The 21,271-nt window shown below is 43.9% G+C and overlaps 1 protein-coding gene across 1 annotated transcript in view; it reads right to left on the reverse strand.

Annotated features, from left to right (window-relative positions):
- Window positions 1-17,372, reverse strand: part of TEAD1 (TEA domain transcription factor 1) — a 271,809-nt gene extending 254,437 nt beyond the window's left edge. The window contains 2 exon segments of the mRNA NM_001435829.1: window positions 16,199-16,351; window positions 16,958-17,372. The gene's annotated coding sequence lies outside the window, so the exon portion shown is untranslated.
- Window positions 17,373-21,271: the final 3,899 nt, after the last annotated feature.

The raw sequence follows: 21,271 nt of genomic DNA on the forward strand, positions 1-21,271 counted from the left end.
GCTCACAAAGGTAATAAGATAAGGAATCTCTCATGTCCTGGTTATGTACACAAGGATACAACAAACTATCAGGTAGACATGATGAAGGCAATGACTAAAGACTTCTGTGAAGCCTACATTAACATGAGTTTTGGCCTTCAGGAGGCAAGTCAAACCACATACCATCCATGGTAATTCTTCAGCTTGGTCTTTTTCTTAAGGGAGGAAAGGACAAGATGACAAGCACAAGCATGAAAGCGGTGAACGAGAGCCAAAGAGGCCAGGCATGAGCAAGTGTGCAAGGAAAGCTTTTACCACAATTAGAGTTGACAGGGGAGGCAGGATCCATTTCCAAAGGTGAGCAGATTATTCAACTGAAGGAGTAGGAGGAGAAAAAAGCAGAGAACCTAGCATACACATCATAGCCTGGAAATTCCATTTCTCAAGAAAAGAAACCCAAACTCTACAGAAATGGTTCATTCTATCTCCCAGAATATACAAGAGATTGGACAGCAAGGAAACTATAAAAGACTATTATTAGGGTCACATCAAAAGGCCACAGGAGCCAACTAAAGAAATTCCCTCTGGCCAAAGACGAAACAATGTGAGCATCAGTAAGAGGAGGAACTGCAATCGACTGAAATGCATTCGATAATTTAAAATCAGTGATTGCCTAATGATATGCAAACAAAAAAACTATCTTTCCTTTACAAACTATATGCAAGGTTAACCATATAGTTGATAAAAGAAACCTTCTCCATAAAAGAAGGAATGGGTTGGGTGGGATGGCTCATGCCTGTAATCTCAGCAATTTGGGAAGCCGAGGTGAGCAGATCGCTTGAGCCCAGGAATTCCAGACCAGACTGGGTTATGAAACCTCATCTCTACAAAAAACTAAAAAACTAGCCAGGCATGGTGGCGCACTGACAGTCCCAGCTATTTAGTAGGCTGAGGTGAGAGGATCACCTGAGCTCAGGAAGTCAAGGCTACGGCAAGCCGAGATCGCACCACTGTACTCTAATCTGGGTGACAGAGTGAGACCTGTCTCCAAAAAGAGAACTAGAGTACCAGAGTACCATCCGTTTGCAAAAACTACATGAAATAATAGATAGAGGCAGAGATCATCAATCAATGGCACTAACATTACAGAAAAAGTGACACTGTACGTTGTGTGCCTCCTGGTAGAATACTAACTATGAAATATTTGCATAAAAAATGTTTTTAAAAAACCTGAATTAGATCAAATGTCGACATCTAAATTTCCGTTTATAGGAAATACACAGGATAAGAGAATAAAATACACAGCACAATGGAGATACAACTACAAAATCCAGAACGAGGAAGTCTAGAAGAGAAACACAGGGGCTTTTGTAACAAATCAATTACAAGAAAGGTGGGGATGAGATTTAAAGAGTTTTAAGAAATACAGCAACCAAATATAACCTGTTGATCTGGTTTTGGACCCTCATCTGAACAAGCGAACTGTGAAAAAACATTTATGAGACAATCAAAGAAATCCAAACAGTGACTAGATAATTGACATTAAGGACTTATTATTTTTTTTTATTTTTATTTTTATTTTTTGAGATGAAGTCTCACTCTGTTGCCCAGGCTGGAGTGCAGTGGCGCGATCTCAGTTCACTGCAAGTTACGCCTCCTGAGTTCACACCATTCTCCTGCCTCAGCCTCCCGAGTAGCTGGGACTACAGGCGCCCACCACCACGCCCGGCTAATTTTTTGTATTTTTTAGTAGAGACGGGGTTTCACCATGTTAGCAAGGATGGTCTCGATCTCCTGACCTCGTGATCTGCCCACCTCGGCCTCCCAAAGTGCTGGGATTACAAGCATGAGCCACCATGCCCGGCCGACATTAAGGAATGATTAAAGTGCTGGTGTGATCATGGTATCATAGTTGGTTGTTTTTTTAAAAATAGAGTCATATTTTTAAAATACGTACTAATTTACAGATGAAATGGTATGACAACTAAGATAGCTTCCAAATAATCTAGTGGGAGAGGAGCCAGGAGTTTACAAGAATAGCCATGAGGTGATGATTGCTGCTGGGTGATAATGGGTGCACAGGGGTTCATTGCCCTCTACTGTACTAAACTTTCCCAAAGCAAAGACACTGAAAATCTAAAATAAAAATAAGATTCTGCTCCTGACCCCCTCCTTCAAAAAGAGAGACAGATGCTACGGAAGAGGTACTTGGCACTCTACTTCACAGATGCTGGATGATGGTGGTCACAATCATAAACAGCAGCGGCAGCTAATATTTATGAGACACTTCTCTGCGAGTCAGCACTGTGCTCACCCTCACTGAACCTGCACTGTAACCCATAAGGAAGACACTACTATGTCCATTTCAGGGGTTAGGAAACTGTGGTGCAGAAGGATAAAGAGGTTGCCCAAGGTCCAACAGATAAGTGAAGGAAACCTGTGTCATTCCACAAGTTCATAAGCGTAATGAGAATGAGTTACATTATTCCAAAATAGTAACAACTCTCAAGAGTGCTGGGAACTCTATAAGCCAACAGATTCAATCCAGTGTTAAAGAGAACAGAAGTGGTGCTTTTCTGATGACCATTTTTGGTGAAATGCAGTGAACTGCAGGGTAGAGTCTCTGAGATCTTAAAGTGATAAGAGCAGAGGAGAGAGGGTGAAAAGTGGACGGGGGAAGGGTGGATGGGTGTTTTCCAGGGAGGAGGGAGAGACAACAGAAAATATGAAAACTAAAGGGAAACAGCCTGACAAACCAAAAATTTAAAAACAAAACAAAAAAACAGAAAAATGACAAAGCAGGAAATCCAGCAAGAGGGGAAGCTGGGGCAAAGCTTAAAACTAAACCCGAAGGAGGAAGATGAAAAGGCAAATAAATGACCCCCAGTCAGACCAGCCCATGTTAGCTGGGAGGAAAACCTCAGGACTCTGAACAGAGAACTGGAGAGCGGAAGAAGCAGGAGAATTCTCAGTGGGCTGGGGGAACCAATAGAGAGGCTGGCAGTGGGTCATTTGCTATATTTCATTTAAACTCACTATTATTTTCTCCACTTTGCAGAGGAGGAAACAAGAAGCCCAGAGAGAGTTAATCACTTACTCAAAATCACACAGCCAATAGGCAGAACTGGAGCTGCAACCAAGATCTGACCTCCAAGCCATGCTTTCAGCCTACTTTGCTAAATACACCAAGCACTAGTGAGAACTGCACAGAGTTAGGGCAACACCAAAACAGCCAACAGAAGTACCTAGGAAGAATTTAAGAAATGCATGAAGACTAAGAAGGTACAAGCAAGTTGGGAAGAGGGGAAAGACATGAGCACAGATACCTAAAAATTGGCAATCAGTGATCACGCACCTTTTGGCCGAGAGACACCAGAAATAGGTAGACAGGAGGAAGAGATTGTATCAACCAGCCCCACTGCCTCCCACCAAAAACCCACCAAGGTGTCAAAGATGGATATCAACCCTGTAAACAACCCCATTTCAAAGTCCCAGTGTCTTTTTCAGAGGCCTGATTATGAAGGGCTCTGGGCAAGCACAGTTAACTCTCTTCTGCCAGCTGCACCATCACTGCCCATCACCTATCACAGGCTAAGCTGGTCACCTGGGTGGGAGGAGAGAAATTCACCCCATCTCAGCAGGCTCCCAAGCACTCCCGTTATCAAAAAGTGAAGTCAAGGTCATCTACCTAAACTGTATCCCCAGCATAAGGCCATTTCCATACCCAGGCCTTCAGGGTGCTGGAGGGGGCTAACTTATTCTGCCTGCCTGCCAACACAGCACATTCCAAAGCAAAACCAGATATACTGGCAGGTCCAGTTCCAAGCTTCCAAACTACAGCAGTCCCCCCCTACCCACTACACCCGCCTAGAGAGCAGTTTGGATTAGCCTGGCCCCAAGGAGTCCTGCCCCCTCTCTCTCAATGGTGAGTATAACCAGTCACGGGGTGGGGGTGAGGGGTACTGGTCCCCAAAGTCCTGGAGGACTGAAACCACAGGAGAGAGGTGAACGAGGTAGGATAAGTAACCTCTGAGAGGCTCAACTGAGACACACCCAACTTTCCAAGACCTTAGCCATAAGTTTGTATTGAAGAGGGAGTAAAATGGGCCACCAAGAAAACAAAAGTATTGTGTCCTCGTTTTTTTGGGCAAATACACTAAATGAGAAGACTACCTTTGTTTCAATGTCACAATCTATCTTAACTCCCTTCAAATGTCACAAGAAAACCTGACAGGTGACTTGATGTGCAGTCCTTTGTTAGCCTGACAGCTGTGGAGTCACACAGATAAAGAACTGGTTTCAGAGTGTAGCTGTGTGATGCTGGGGAGCTCAACTGCCCTGAGCTTCAGCTTCTTCAACTACAACTGGAACTCATATGGGCTTAAGACAGAACCTGGCCTGTCAGCCTTCCCTTCCCATCCGAGAAGCCCAGGAATTAGCACAACTAAAAGTGAACTCAGCAGTACTGCTCCTCCTCCACAAAACCTGTCTTTGAGGGTTATGGATGGTATGATAAGATAACAGTTCTCCAGGACTTTTCTGCCTAAGGGCTCACACATTTTCTCTCTTTAATCAAAAGCCCAGCACAAAAACAGCTAGAGGGGCAAGAGGCAGTACAGCATCATCTTCCCAGAAAAATAAACCAAAGATTTTCAAGTGACTTACCTAAGGTCACAGGAAGAGTCATAGCAGAGCACTCCCAACCAAGACTTCCTTCCACACCAGCTAGAAGTGGAGAGACCAAGATCCAGCACTTGCAGGACCCTCAAATGCCTTCTCTCAAGTGAACCACCCCAACAAGGTAACAATTCTCTAGCAGAGTTCTCAACAGCAAAGTCTAGACGCCATTGTTTTGGCCAGAGCTGAACACTGGACTGAACACCTCCACTCCTGCCCGAAGTCACTGCCTAAGGCACACCACAAAATAACTAAACAGTGGTGTCAAAAGAACCACCAGGAACTGAGCAGTGTCCTTCCAATTACTTTTGGTTTTAGGCAAAGTTCTAAAAGTACAAAAATTTATTTTAAAATTTCTAAAATTCCACTCAATGTGCTCTGGCTTATCTATTTAGGTGCATCATAGAACATCATCACACAGTCTCCCAAAGAACACAGGTAAGTGAGTTTGAAACCTAAGAATGTCAAGAGTGCCAAGACCACAGGTTCTAAATTATAATCTGAAATCCTCCATTTTCATACAGTACAAACCAACCTTTCAGAATACCACTGAAAAAAAACTTCTTTCTAAATTAAACTTTGTTGGTCTAAAAGGAAATGAACCAATGCTGAATCATTCCTATGAATGAGAATTATTTTTTTAAAAATACTTACAAATGCATCCACAGAAAAGAACAAGGTTTGAAACAATTTGGTTGAAATAGCACAGATTTGAAGGGAAAGTTGTTTCCTGAAATTCCCCTCTATTGTAGCTCTGGCCTCAGAAATGGCCTGGGACAATCCTTCAAAAGTAATACTGTTATGAGCTCAATACCAAGACACCACAAAGCCCTCCTGCCCGGGATTTTCTCTCCATTTTAGAGAAGTCTAGTCTGCCAGTTTCCCTGACAGTTTCCTATTAGTACAATAGGCATATAATTTATCATCCAAACTGGGACATTCTGATAGTAAAAGAGGGTTCTTTAAGGATTATGCCAAGACAAGCAACATAAACCAGGACTATACCAGGCAAACAGGTACACAGCCATGGGGAACCATAAAGGGCAGCCCTGTAGAAAATACAAACGGGCAAAACTGCCACAACAGTAACCACAAGGAAGGCAGCCAAGATCTGGTGGGTGGACACAGGAACAAGGAAGACCAAGTTAAAATTAAGAAAAAAGCTAGGTAGAGCAAAGCCTGAAACTTGAGGTACACGTTAACCTGATTCTGGGTCCGTTTTTTCCCATTCTTAAGTCAATCTGTAAATCAGATTCAATGACTGATTTGTGGCCTCCCATGCCTTCCAGGTGTCTCCTCTTCATGATCTCCCACTTTATCCTTTATGACTTAGTTCCTGGATTGTTTAAAAGTATAATCCATAAGGATGGGTTAACATGGTAAACATTTATCATTAAGGAGCACATCATTCCACATTATTGAAACTGAATCTTCCTGAAGTAAAAAATCTTTCATTTTAAATATTACTACTGTTTATCTTTGAAAGGAACTGTATGTTTTTTCCTGGCTGCCCTCTAAAACAAACTGGTAGAAATGTAAACTCTTCTTATTAGGTCTGATTATCAATTCTTAATCACTTGACCACCTAAAAACAGGACAGCCAGAGTGCTGGGGACACCATGGTGGGCATGACAAGATGCTGTTCTGTGTGGTGACTAGATCCAGGGTTTTATTTCTTTATGAGATATGATTCACATACTATAAAGTTCACCCTTTTAAAGTATGTAATTCAGTACTTTTAGTAGACTCCCAGGGTTGTGAATAAGTGCTCTTAAACCTATTTTTCTCCCCTTATCCACTATCAGCCTGCTTGAATCTAAGTCTCTCTCCTTAACCAGACTACTCTCCTCCCTCAAAAATTGTTAAATTTTTTTAAAGACTGGGAAACCAGATTAATTAACACACACGTCTATACATTGCTTAAGAGACAATAGGAAAAGATGTCAATAAAATGCAGGTGGTCCCTGGCCCAGGCTCACACAAAGCAATCTTAACTGCTCAGACCAGTCACCGGGAGTGGCCCAGATCTAAAAACACAGGGACACTGACACACCCAGAAGTGTAGCTGGGAATGTGAGCAGAGCAAGACCAGCTTAAGGCAGCTGACTGAAAACACAAGGTTCTATCAACAGCTTCCAGAAGGAACTCAGCTCATCTACCCAGGAAGTACCTGGAGTTAGGCACTGGAATTCACAAACATCATTGGCTAAAGAGATGGGCAACCATTCATTCACATGAGTGTGAATAATTTGAGTCACATTTAAGGCCCAGAGGAAGCGAGTCTTAGGAGAGCGGCAAAGATTTATCTCTGGAGCCTGGAGTACTGGGAGAAACGAATGGCCTGGGTTTTAACAGCAGCCACACCTGCAGCTCTAGCCTACTGAGCCAGCAGTTACCTAATCTAAACTTTACTCCAACTCTTCCAAGTAGATAACATCATTCCCATTTTCCAGATGGGGAAAGTGCGGGCACAGAGAAGCTTAGCCCTGAGCAGGTATTAACAGGTGTAATGAGGGCAGCAAAAGTACCTTTCTTCTCCGCACCTGAAGCTGGATGCCCTCTGCACCCCAGGGGGGATTATGCAATGGTTTTACAAGAAGGCCCGAGACCCTAAGCTTGTTTCCCTATGAAAAGATGAGTTCCATTCAACCACTTATAAAAGAACTTTTACAACCCAACCCTTGCAATGTTAGGAGTGTGACTTTCAAGCAAGAAGCTAAAGAGGTTTTCTTTTAGACAGATGAAGTTGCACCATGCCATCCAGTTTTTGAAGTATTTCCATTTAATTCATACTGGGTAAGGAATGACCTCAAATATTATGTATTTACTGATGGATTTCCTCCACTTTATGAATAAGGGAAGTGTGGTTCAAAGTGATTAATGGTCAAGGGCTTTACGGGCTTGCCTCAGCCTCTCCTAGATTTCTATCTGTTTGCCTGAGACCAGGAATCCAGCTCTTCTAAGTAAATGCCTCAGCCTTGGGTGTTCCTCAAGGTTCACTGTCCAGGGTGACTTGGCAGAAAATCCTTCAAGATCTGTTATGCAACATAACATTTTAAGTTGCTATTTACTGAGCATTTACCAAACCATGTGTCTGGTATATAGTGGGCACAATCGAAATTTATAGACAGGAACACCAAGGCTTGCAGAGAACAAGTAAATTGTCCAAGGCCATACTAGCAAGTAGCTGAGCCAAGGTATGTCCAATTCCAAATCTGTAATTTTGAACCCACATTATCCTGTCTTTTTCCAAACCAAAATCAGGAAACGGCCCACTGTTCATGTCAATCAGTTCCCCCCCCCTACTCCTTTCAATTAATTCCTCATAGCCAAGTTTCAAATCTGTAGTAGCCCATTATTGGCAACAAACCTATCGATATGCGAGGGTTAAGTTCATTACTCAGGAGAATATTTCACAAGGTTTGTTTATTTTCTAACAACCTACTCCCAACTCACCCTACAAAATGGCATCTGGAAAAAAATTCCCCCCGTTCCTTCAAAGCCCAACTCCAACATCACTTCCTCCAAAAGCCCTCCTCAGTTCCTACCACAAGAAACACAGCTCTTTGGATATACCATGAGGGCTTACCCCAGTGAGTGTGTTTCCCCTTTATTCTGATGTTACACAAGGAAATTCAAGCTCCTAAAAAATATAAACATGTAAAAAACCCCACTCCCTCAAAGCAACTCTCAAGGCAACAACCATCCATAATGTATAACCTCCCAGATCCTTAGGACTAGAGATGCAAACGTGTTGTTTCAACATTTCACTAACCCTAAGACACCACTGCCAGTAAGATGTAGCAGGATTTTATTTCAGAGGTACTACTGTGAAACAAATTATGTCACAATGCTTATCACTTAGAAATACTATTTTATACATGTTGAAACTTTTTACTATCAATCTTGTGCATACATAAAAAGGAAAATATAAGCTAAATAAATCAGGTTAACATAAGCTAAAGTAACTTCTCAGAGTGATCAGTGTCCATACAATATCACCCTCCGTAACAAGGGTATTCTTAGGAATGCTCACCACTGACTCTGGGATTTTCTTCCTGTCCACTACATTCACTCCACAGGCTTTGGTGAGCGTATCCAACATCAAGGGTCATTACCACCACCTGGCCAATCATGATTGTCAAACACATCCCAATTTCAAAAACGTTCAAGCATGTTAAAAATGTGCACCTTGGAACTCACAAAATACCATACACACAACTTTCCTACTGGATTACCATGACCTCTTTACATGCCTGCTTTCCTTGCTAAACTGTAAACTCTGCCAGGCAGGTGAGTTTTACTGATCGCTGTTCATTAGCCACCTTTTCCTAATCACTAAACCCCTGGCACACAGTAGCACCCATAAACGTTTAAATGCTCAGTGGCAAGTATAGCTGCATGAAAACCAGGAGCATCTGGATTTCAAAGTGCCCAAGGTGAAGGGAAGAGACACGGAAGGAAAGAATGAAAAGCATGGTGGTTTATCCACAGTTCATCTCCAGAAAGAAAGCCATCAGGATCACCCTTCCTATCCCCTCATTTTCCAAAACCAGGCATACCACCCAAGGACCTCTAGGAGCATCCCTGCTACTGAGAAAGCAAAACCTCTACAAGCAGCCAGACAGAACTCCATTCTCAAGCCCCTCACCAGTAAGCATGACACACACCTCTACAATCACATCTGGAAACAAGTGCTACACTCCCAAGAAGTAACAGATGAATGCCGAGCAGAGAAGGTGGTTCTGGTTCATTTTATTGCTTCCCCTGAATAGAGAGGTAAGACCTCAGTTTTGTGCAGGCTTATCTTTAAAACCAATGATGAACATCTTAGTCAATTCCATAAAGATTCAGCCTATGTTCCTAGGTACACCGCCTCACAAATATAGAGGGAAGAAAATCACATTCAGAATTGGAAGTGGTCAAATTTAACCTGATTCTATCTGCAGATAAAAATTAGAATATCTAGATCAATGGTTCCCAGCCTGGAGCGGATACTATGATGGGGCCTTTCAGAAATACAGACACACTGCACCTACCACAACCCTCCTAAGCCTTCACAGGTGGTGCCCAGGCTGTAAAAGCTCCATGGAGGCTGCAGTGCACACGCTAAGGTGGGAACCACTGATGTGGCAGAAGCTTCCTGGAGCAGGAACAGAAAGAGGCTGACCTGGGTTTCAGTCAAAACCATCCTGAATTAGCCATGTAAATGGATCCATGTGCCCTGAATTGCAAACCCAAAAGGCAAAATGTGAGAAAAGGTGCAGGGCCTGGAAAGGTGAATGAGAACATGCAGGCAGCCTCGCCCTAGCTGCCCCCATGCCTGCCACATATCAGGGACACAAGTATTTGGTGAATGAGGGTCACACAGGTGATGAGCACATGGTCATGCACACCATCACACTTCCACTGAGCCACTTACTAAGTGCAGATTCCCTGAGCTGGCTCCAGCTGAGGCACCAGTTCCCCTACCAATTCATGAGTAGAGGAGATTTTAGTTTTGCTTCAGCTTCACTGGACACTTGAGTGGTGTTCTGGAAGCATTTTTTCCACTTTCACAATTTCTAGGCATGAAGGAAGCCGCTTCTTGCCTCCAAATTACAAACAGCACATTCCCTGATTTCAAGTTATATAAATGGTAATAATGTTTGCATTTTACAGCTAAGGTAAAATCTAAAGGTGAAAGGAAATTAGGGAGTATTCTGAATGCATAACAAAAGTAGAAACCTTTCATCAAAATTAGAAAACAGTATCAAACTTACTCCAATATTTAAAGCAAAAGCAACTTTGAATTAAGAGAATTTCTTGGCTGGGACAATATGAAATGCTATTAAGTATCTGTTTTCTGTTTTTCTCTCAATGACAATACATGACAAGGTCTTCTAAGTGCCCAGCATTTCAAGATGGGGCTGATGGTTCCTTCAGCTAATGGAGCTCTAACTCTAACCAGCACTGTCTCTCAAAGGCTTTGAGATGAAAAGGCAGCCAGGGAGAAAGGATTGAAAGAGATTCCACCAAAGGAAGCATCCGCTCACAATGGTTTCAGAATCAGTTAGCCCCCAAGACACCCCCAGCCACAGTAATGGGTGATCTGAAAATGAAGCATATCAAAATGCTATTGATAAGCTAAATTACCAGACAGCTTATCTGAGGCCCACATCCGCCATATGGTGCCCCAAGTTCTGCCGCCTGTTGCTGCCATAACAATAGGCACGCCTACCCAGAAAGCACCATCGGACAGAAACCCAGCAGCGGCGGCATGTGGGGCAGCTACTGTGTTTACATTTTATTTTGTGCCATTAGCTTTGTTCCTCCCCCTATCCCAGTAGGGATTTGAAAGACACACATACTTAATGTCACAAATCCCTGTTACCTGCAGAATGCATGCGTGCACACTGCATGTGAGCGCGTGTACGGGGACAGATCAGGTGAACAGAGAGAAAACCAGATGTCAACTTCAGAAATGGAGCTGCCCGGTGGGGAAGGGCGAGCCAGGCAGGCTCCCAGCTAGAGCTGCAAGCAGACAATGCGCTTTTCTCAACAGGCTCGGGCGGGCGGGCCTCGGGGAGTGGCTATTTAAAACACTTGGCTCCTTTTATTTCACCACCACGGAAGTGAATTCGGTTCTTAAGTGCCAGAGCAAATGAAGTCATTTGGTTTCCACGGGCTCTCTGCATTTCAGCAGAAGGAGTCAGGCTGGACGAAAGTCGGAAGGCCCATCTAAGTTCTTCTTTCTTACAATTAAAATTGATTCCCGGAGGATTTGGCGCTTGGGCTTCATTTAGTTTTTTTTATTTGAAAAGCTATTAAAGTCAGAGAAAAATTAAAGGATACAGACACTGGGATGAACGCTGTCAAAGATGACTCCCTTCACAAAACGCCATCAAGTCACAGAGTAAAGAAGGAGCAGATAACGCAATTACCTTCTAAAGGCTTGGCTGGTATAAAAGATTAACAGTGATTTCTGTCAAATAAATTCATAACAATTTTGTATTTCTACTCTCTTAAAAGACTTTCCCATTTTTGCAGATGGTAATAAAATATTCATTTATTTAGTTTACTATCTATTAGAAAAACACTGGTTTTCAAAGAGAACTCAGCAGTGTGTAGCATCAGTTTATACAAAAATGCTTGGATAGAAAGCAAAGCAAAAAAAATCTCTTTCTTAATACTCAGATCTATTGAACTATTACAGAAAGGCACTCATTTCATTCCCCTAGATTTACTCACACCTAAGCAGACAACATTCTTGGATGAACTTTTCAAATTTTCTTCAACATTCCAAGTTTAAAAAAAAAAAATCCCCTTTCAAGTTAAATTGAGATTGCACTTGAACACCATCCAAGAGCAGAGCTGAACTGAATTATGATAATTAGAAAGCTGTGCCTATTAAAAAAAAAAAAAGCAGTACAGTTGATGCATTTTTTTAAAAAAGTTCATGCCAGAGAATATAAGTTCAATATGTTCTCACATAATTAACATTTCCCACCATTAGCGGCAGTTTTTCAGTTTACGTATCAGTAAGAACAACAGTGTTGTATATTCCCAGTCAAGGGTGTTTCAGTCACTTTACACATACATTTAAACCTGAGAGATGCCTAAAAGCAACCAGAATTTCCCACTAGAGATGACGGATGCTTAACTTACTCATCAATAAGCCAGCTTTCTCTTTTAAACCCCTTTTCCAGGGTCCCATGCCTGCAAATTAAAACTACTAATGAAATCCTAGGACACAGCCTTCAAAACAAATGTGAATCATGAAAAAGGATAAAGAGCATTGCATTCGGGTAGTAAAGACCAGTTTTAAAGACGAGTGGGGTGGGCATAGCGCGTACAACACACCCTTCCCTTGGCCACAAACACAGAAAAAAGATAGCTTTTTATGAGGACCTTCCCCCTACTCACCACCACCACCACCACCACCACCAGCACCACCACCACCACCACCACCATTGTCCAATTAAGAAGAGGAAACGAGTGAGTTTCACAGTTAGCCAAGACTCCTGGACTATTAGAAACTATTTTTTTGAGAATCCTCTCAACTATGCAAAAAGTCAGTGGACCAAAGGAGAATTTAAAAGCTAAGAGTAACCTACCCTTGTAAGAAACATCATCCTGAAAATGCACCCACCAGGACAACCCATTTTTACTTTGACTAAAATAAAATACATATTTCAAAGCTACCCTATTCTGTACCACTACAAAACTGGAATGTATTTGAAAAAACAGTCAAATTTCAACTCCAAATTCAAATATGAACCACGAAGCTCATAATGAGAATCTTACAGACTGAGGACACTCAAGAGTTCACAGTTTTGAAACGAAAAATAAAAACCCACAGAAAAACACTCCAACTATTTAGATCCAAATACACTAGCATTCCACAAACTATCCCAAGAAGAGGGAAGCCCCAGAACTTCCGATTTCAGAGGTACACATTAATTGCAATACAACAATGTCTAAATAAGGTGTCTGTCAAAAAGCTCAACCCTGAAATATGAAGTGCTTAGGATAGACTTGAATTACCTCATTTCATCACTTTTATGAATATGAAAGAATAAAATATATCACTGATATGGTTTAAACACAACTCTAGATGCAACTTAAACATTAATACTACAAGGTAATCTATGACTTATTATAAAATAAAAAGCACCATGTAGCTATAAAAGATTATGCCAGCCATCAATCGGTCCCCAAGCAGCCCAGCAGCAGCACAGCCTAGGTTTGTCAAAGGGCAATAAGCTTACAATATATTTTTCTGGCTGAGTTCAAAAGTTGGACATTAGCAGTTTGCAGTTCCAGTCACTGAACTCCAAAGGGGAAGCTGTAATGCTCACATTTAAAAACAGCAAGGTTGGCTTGGATTTTCTTGCAGTTCTACAGAGAAATCTGGATACTTGTTTTGGCCACATTCTTCAGTCTTTGGAGAAAACAGACCCTAAAGTTTTACCACTAAACAGATTCAGCCTCTAAACACAGCTTTCATATTTATTTATTTATTTTCCCTTTCACAATCTCTTTACTGGGTACAAGAAAAAGTGCCTAAAATGGAGCTTAAAAGTGTTATCCAACTACTGTATGTGAATATGATGATTTTTAAGTCCACCAGATCATACATACAGTTATTTGCACCAATCTTGAGTGATAAGACACCACAATTTTCATTTGCAGGCAGCATAATTATGCTCATAATTAACACATAACACATGGGATTAGAGAGAAAAGTACTTCTACAAATGCCCAGGCTCTTGTATGACCACCATGTATGAGAGATCAATCCATTTCTGAAGCAACCAACCTTAACCAACCTTAAAATAGTGTTAATGTTACAGTTCATTTCTTCAAAAGTCTATTTAACATTTGGGATCTACGTGCTTTAAACTGTTCCTATTACATACTTTTCTGCTGAATATGTAACAACAAATATGATCTAAACACCGATGATAAAAGTATATTCTTCCCAAATGTTCCCATTAAGAAATGCCCTCATAATTGCTGCTCTGTATTCTAAGAACCAACAAAACACAAAATTGTTTATAAATTGCTGAAGCTCAAGCAGGGAAAAAAAACTCGAACATTTTTTTCCTTATGACTTATTTGTTCTTTTTCTAAATAAAAGGGGACTCCAATCTCCCAAGTGAGTACACCAATATATAATTCCTGCTGTATCAAGTAAGTGGGGGGAGAGAGGAAATGGGAAAGGGAGGAGGAAGCCGACTCCCCCAAGGCTGCCCTCCCAAACCCGCCCTTATGTGTAATTAGTTTGCTGCTGGGGCCCGGGCACACATTGTACCACAAGGCAAGAAAAAGCCTCTCAGTGAGAAATTCCTATCAGTCTGGCTCAAACTAAATTGGGATGTCCTCCCCCTTTAAATTAAATTTCATTAAGTGTATGTCATGGTGAGTCCTGGTTTTTGTTTTGGGAAAAGAAAAGAAAAAAAACCCTCCAACCTTCCAATAATCTCTCTCATGCATGTTCCCCGGGTTCATTACTTTATAAAGGATCACACAGAGGAGGAATTTACACAAAGATTCTTTCCTATAATTTTCTTTACCCCTATTGTCAAGGTAAAGTGTCATACTGGTTTTGTTTCAAGCTTGTTTTTAAAAAAAAGTTCTAATAGTCCCCTAAAACTGCAGCTCAAATAATATTTACCATTAAAGTAAAAATAAAATAGTCTACCTTGGCACTTTGATACCATCAGCAAGAACCCGTAATGGATATAGCTTATCAGTTCATTTTTTTATACCAACAATAAATAAAACAATTGTTAACTGTTTAAAACCTGAAACCTGAGAGTTCAACACAGAGTTGCACATACAAAGAAACACTAAACAAAAATATCTGTGCCCATTTATGGAAACAGTGAGATTAGAAAAATAAGCCTTTCCCCAAAAATACAACAATTCAAAACCTCACCACTGACAAAGGTTCAACGAATCCATTTGTCTTTCCTGAGTCACTCTGTAATTAGTTCTACTATTTCCTTCTAAAAAGGAAAAGATTCGTAAAGAAGTTGGATTTAAGTCTAGTCCTTATAAGCATTCAGATATGCTTGGGCCCAAAGACCCTGCTGTTTACAGAAGGGGGGCACAAACCCAACAGTGAAAGGGTGAAGCACCGGGCATAGCCTGAAGACTGTTCCCCAGTCTGTGCCTCAGAGAAGCCCCTATCCCTAGGAGACCAGCAAGATTCACTGCAGCCTGCAGAAAAAGGAGACCACTCGCGGCTGTGACTATACAGTGGATCACATCTCCCCGAAGGGAGGGATGTGTCTACTCAGGTAACCACTGCAGGCACCCAGCGCACCCCAAGCCATCAGATCACCCGAACTTCCAAAAACAATCAAGGTGGAAAGCGGGGAGAAAGAAACCTGTGGTTGTTGTGAACTGATAATGTTCTGCTCCTTTGCAATACGTGTAGTGTTTTTAATATTTCTTTTTACTATTTTGAAATGTGGCAGGCTTAACAGACCTTTCTGTCCCAAGACCTGGGCTCCTTCCAAGGCACTGTTTTTAAACATGGCCTTTTTACATTCCCTGCTCCTGGAACATCATCTGTCTCTTAGTTTCCAGGGCTCACTGAGGTCAATTTTCATTTCTGCAAATCACAGGAAGCCACTTGCTTCTGAGAAGTTAACAAGCCTCCTGAGAAACGCTGGTGGCTGGTATTTCATTGTTTTATAAATATTTTTATATAGTGACACTATCCAACTTTAAATAAATCTTTTAAAAAAGGCAATTTAAAAGCAAAGAAAATTCTGATCTGGATTTCATTTATTTTCATGAGAAGAGAGGGGAGGTGTGAGCCCTCATTGTTTTCAACTCATTAAAAATATTGCTTTTTTAAAAAAATACAAACTTTATTTTTTTAAAAAAGGAAAGTCACAGAAGTTGAACTTTATTTAAAGCGGGACTCTAGACTTTTGAAAACAAGTGTTGATGTTACGAACAAAGACTAGAAGTATACCCAGATTTTCTCCCCTCCTGGGGATCATTTCTTTTCCAATAAACAAACAAATCCCCCAGTATTTCCTACCGAAAGGGAAGGGAAGTTTTCCAGGGAGAGTCTCCTCCTGGGTTTGGTGGTAACTGCGACTCAGTCTTTTTTGGACACAATGTTTCTGCTGACTCCTGAAAATTTTCCACTTGAATGTGCAATGAAGCGGCGGCGGCGGCGGCAGCACCAGTCCTGGAGAAGCGGCAAAGACGAACGTGCCCTTTTTCATCTTTGAGAAGGAGCGAACCCCCCGCCAGCAGCACAAGTCGGCGCAGACCCGGGCCGGCCTCGGGGGTCCCCGGCGCCGGGGAAAGGCGGCGAAAGCAGGGGGGTCCGGGCCGGCTCCTGGCTCCGAGGCGGCGCCGGCGGCGGCGGCTCTGCCCGCCCGCGCTCGCTCCGAACTTCTGGCTCCCCAGCGCACCCCGTGCAAGGCGCCCGAGGGTGTGTTCGTGTGTGCGCGTGCAGGCGGCAGGAGAGGGGGCGCGCGGGGGGCGCGGCGCGGCCGGCCGGGCGCCTCCAGGGCCGCCGCCGGGGGCCGCCTGTTGCCGCGCGGGCTCCCAGCGCGCGGCCCAACTTGGCGTCCTGGCAAGTCGCGCGGCGGCGCCCGGCCGCTCACCTCGGAGGGGGCGCGGGCAGGCGGGTGTGGGGGCCCGGCCGCGGCCCTCCGCGTGCCCGCCCGCCGTCGCACACAAAGCAGAGCCCGCAAAGAAAAGAGCGGCCCGCGAGGGACGCGCCGCCGGTCCCCCGCCGCCCCGTGCGCCCCCCGAACCCCAGCATCCGCCCCGCGCGCCAACTTACCTCGGCCCAGGGAGCCGCCGCAGCGCCCGGCGAGTCCGAGGCAAACTTCGGCGCCGCTTCCCCCGCCCTCTGCTCGGTGCCCGGCTCCCTCCCCGGCTCCCGGTCCCCGGGCCCGGCCACCCCACCCCTGCCTAGCACCGCTCCTGCCCCGGGGCCGGCTGGGCGCGCTGGGCTGCTGCCCGCGCTCCGGGCAAAGGTGGAGGGGTGGGGGGGCGTCACTGCATGGCCTGTCCCTGGACGCGGCCGCCCCGGGCCCGGGCCCCGCCGCGCGGAATGGCCCGCAGGGTGGAAGCGAGTCTGCAAAGTGCTTGGTGGGCGCCCGCGGCGGGCGGCGGGGCCGCGGCGGCGGCAGCAGAGGCTCGGCTCGGCTCGGGCGGCGCGGCGCAGCGCGAGCGATGCTAAGAATGTTCGGAATGAGGACAGGAATGAAATGAACGCCAGGACCGAACTCGCTCCGGAGGGGTGGGGCCTCGGTGACGTCATGCGGCCTGCCGCCCGGGGCCGGAGGCGGGGCTTGCCGCCGCCGGTGACGTCATGGGGAATCGGGGCGGGCCGGCGCGGCCGCTTCGCCGTTGGAGCGCGGGCTCTCGGCAGCTGGGCGGAGTCTCGCGCCCACGGGGGAGCGTGGCTCGCGCGGGAACCGCCCTCCGTCTCCCGGCGCGGGCTCCGGGCTTTGTCCCGAGCCGGGGCGGGGCGGGGCGGACGGGAGTACCGCGGCTTGCAAGTCCCTGCGCTCGCGCGAGGAACTCTGGAAGCCTGGGCTCCTTCCAGGGGGCAGGCGCCGAGGCCGGAGTTGCGCGCGGCTTGCCTGCTGTGCCTCAGTTTCCCTAGTCCGGGACGCGGAAACGCGGGTTGCTGCCTTGAGTGCTCCCGGACTCGCGGAAGTCTGCAAGTGTGGGGAAGAGAAGTTTCCTTGCTGGCGATTCAGATTGTTGCTCTCGAGCGCGGTGGACGCGGTCTGGTCTCCGGGCCAGATTCCCAGCCTGCCATTTCTTCTCCTCTTCCCTTTCACTTTTATAAAAGTTCACAGATCTCACTAAAGTCGAAATTTCCTTTTCCTGTTGGGAAAGGAAAACCTTTAGCCTAGCAAAGAAGGATAATTACAGAGTTCATAATAAACCTCCCCTGCTAGCACGGTCTTCTGCAAGTCACTTAAAAAACTAAGTTCACTCATCTCTGCCGGTTGTACTTTTCAAAAGTAACTTCCTAAACTTTAAAACGCTGCATCCGGCGACTTTAAGTTAGCCCTTTATTGAGAAACTTCATTTCAATAATAAAGGAATAATTTTAACCCTGCCATTGGAGGTAGTGACGCAAAAGTGACAGAGACCCAGTCAGTAAGTCAGAAAAGGGGTGAAGTCGACCCACTGGGGACAGAAAGCGTCTAAAGTTTCGGGTGATTGTTACAATTATTTATCAAGAAGCTGCAAAGCAATTCCTGTACAGTGGCCTCATTCCTTCTAGGCACTTGGTTCTCTCTTCCAGCTGAGGCCTCCGGATTAAATAACAACGTATTTTGTGCCCAAGGAATCCCTGTATCCCTATATATGGGTAACTGAGGAGACTGGACAGTGACTTACTGCAACGCATTTCTACAAAACATAACTTTTACTAATACATTGTTTTCCTTCTTTTTCTTTTTTTCTTTATTTTTATTTTTATTATTTATTTAATTTTATTTTTGGAGACAGGATCTTGCTCTGTCGCCCAGGCTGGAGTGCAATCTGGGCTCACTGAAGCCTCGACTCCCTGGAATCAAGCCATCCTCCCTTCTCAGCCTCCCAACTAGCTGGAACTACAGGCACGCACCACCACGCTAGCTAATTTTTAAAATTTTTTTGTAGAGATGGAGTTTCACCATGCTGCCCAGGCTGGTCTCAGACTCCCGGGCTCAAGCTATCCTCCTGCCTCAGCTTCCTGAAGTGCTGGGATTACAAAAGTGAGCCACAGAACCCAGTCTTATTAATACATTTTTAATTGCAACTCTTGAAGTAATCGGAGTAAGAGGCAGTTGTAAAAAATAATAATAATAATAAATCATTTGTTCACTTTGCCCAGTTCTCCCCACTGGTAATGTCTTCCAAAACTCTAATACAGTATCACAATTGGGATATTGACATTGATACAATCCACCCATCTTATTCAGATTTCCCTGGTCTTACCTGTACGTATTCGTACGTGCCTGTATTTAGGTCTATGCAATTTGCTGACTTGTGTAGGTACCACCACAGTCAAGTACAAGTGCATTTTATTTCTAATTCATAGGCAATGATAAGGTAATACAGTGAGGTTCACAATAATGAACCTAACCACCTTGGCACTGGTTTTTGGAAATGTGTTAGAAAACACATAATTAATTTGGCATTAAAACTGTACTAGGCATATCTCTCTCCAAATCTCATCTTCTAAAAGCACCAGATAAATTTTGATGGCAGTGCCAACCAGTTAGTAGGGTTTCTAAACCACTCTTTGTTGGCCCAGTATGCCTGAGCACCTTTCAGATTAGTTCCTGTCTTATAGCCACTTTGCAATACAATATCTCCCCGTTCCATACTGAATTAAGGAAAAATTCCTTGACCTAGGATCCAAAGTACTTTACGACATGATGTGACTTTTTGACCAGATTTTCTCCAACTTCTATGTGTATATTTTTTGAGACTCACCTTAAAAACCTCTTCCTCCGGGAAGACTGCTAAACTGAATATTTCCTCTCTAGGATCCTTGAAGCTCCTTGCCCCAGATATGCTTCTTGTATTCTGTTGGTTACCAGCATATGTGTGTTACTGGTGATGCCTACCTATCTGAGCCCCTGGAGAGTGGTCTGGGTCTCATGCAGCTAAGTATGCCGTGCCCAGGACATACACACAAATGGGAAGTGACTCTCATTGTCATTGTCATCTCTCCACTCTTCCAAATGTTTTCACTCTTCTCAGCCACCTTGATCAATGCATAGGACCAGTGCATGGATTTAGGGCCCCAGCATCTAAGGGCAAGAACATTAACTGCAACCTGCTAAAATGACAACAGATACAATATACTGCAACCATGCTTAGCACTTGGCGTTTTGCATTGACCATCTCAATTAGTTCTCACAGCACCTGTGTAAACTAGTAATTAGTACCCCCGGTTTACACAAGGGAAAAACTGAGATGTTAGGGAGGTTATATGACTTGTCCATGGTCACATAGCCAGAAGAGAGTAGAGTCAGAACCCGAATTCATTCTGACTCATGTTTATAACCTGTATTCATAACCCCTGACCTCTACTGTCACCAAAGCTGAAATGAATATAAATCAAAGCAGTGGAATGCCAGGCACTTATCTAAGTACTTTCCGGGTATTACCTCATTTGATCCCCACAGCCACCCTATGAGGTAGGTACTGTTATTAGTCTCATTTTATAGATGAACGAGCCAAGGACTGGAGAGAGGAAATAACTAGATCAGGGTCACATATTTAATAAGTGCAAAGCAAAGATTCAAACTTGGGCAGTCCAGCTCCAGATTTCATGCTCTTAGCCTCCCACTGAGCTGCCCACTACAGTGAAGGCGGAAGATCCACGTCCACAGGGGTGACCTACCTGGAGATGTAACAATCATGTCTATCACTAATGATACAAAAGGCTTTATTTCCCCCGACCAGTTCTTACCAAGAAAGAAACTGAAACAGTGGTCCACTTAGTGTTAACAAATCATGCTGAGACAAACTCCGAGTCAGCCTGAAGCTACAAAGGAGAGCCAGAGCCAATGGGTTAGAGTTTACCCTGAAGTTGTATCTGGCTCCAGAAGATACTGCTTTGGAAGACAAGGAGAGATGTATTAATGATGATACAAGTCACCTCATTTCTAATTAGATTGAGCATCTTTTCCTGTAGAAGTATAAATTGGTACAATCACTCATTCTGTGACTTAGAAGTTCCACTCTTAATAATATACCAAAGAGAGACTCAGATGCATGTGCACCAGGACACATGTGCAAGAATATTCTTTGGACATTTTTGTAATAACCTGAAACAGGAAACAACTGCAATGTCCACTAGTGCTAGAAAGGATAAACGAATTGTTATATAATCGTACAATGGAATTCTATACAGTGATGAAAATGAATGAACAACAGCTACATGCAATGACATGGGTGAATCCTTAAAATATACTGGGTAAAAAGTATGAATAAAAGAACCCATATAGTATAATTGTTTTTATATGAAGATCAAAAACAAGGAACATTTAACAGCATTGTTTAGAGATACATATTTAGAAAGAAGAAAGAAGTTCAATAGAAGAACAAGAAGAATGACCAACAAATCTGAGGTAGT

Source organism: Macaca mulatta, chromosome 14, assembly GCF_049350105.2.
Source record: "Macaca mulatta isolate MMU2019108-1 chromosome 14, T2T-MMU8v2.0, whole genome shotgun sequence".
Classification (NCBI taxonomy): Eukaryota; Metazoa; Chordata; class Mammalia; order Primates; family Cercopithecidae; genus Macaca; species Macaca mulatta.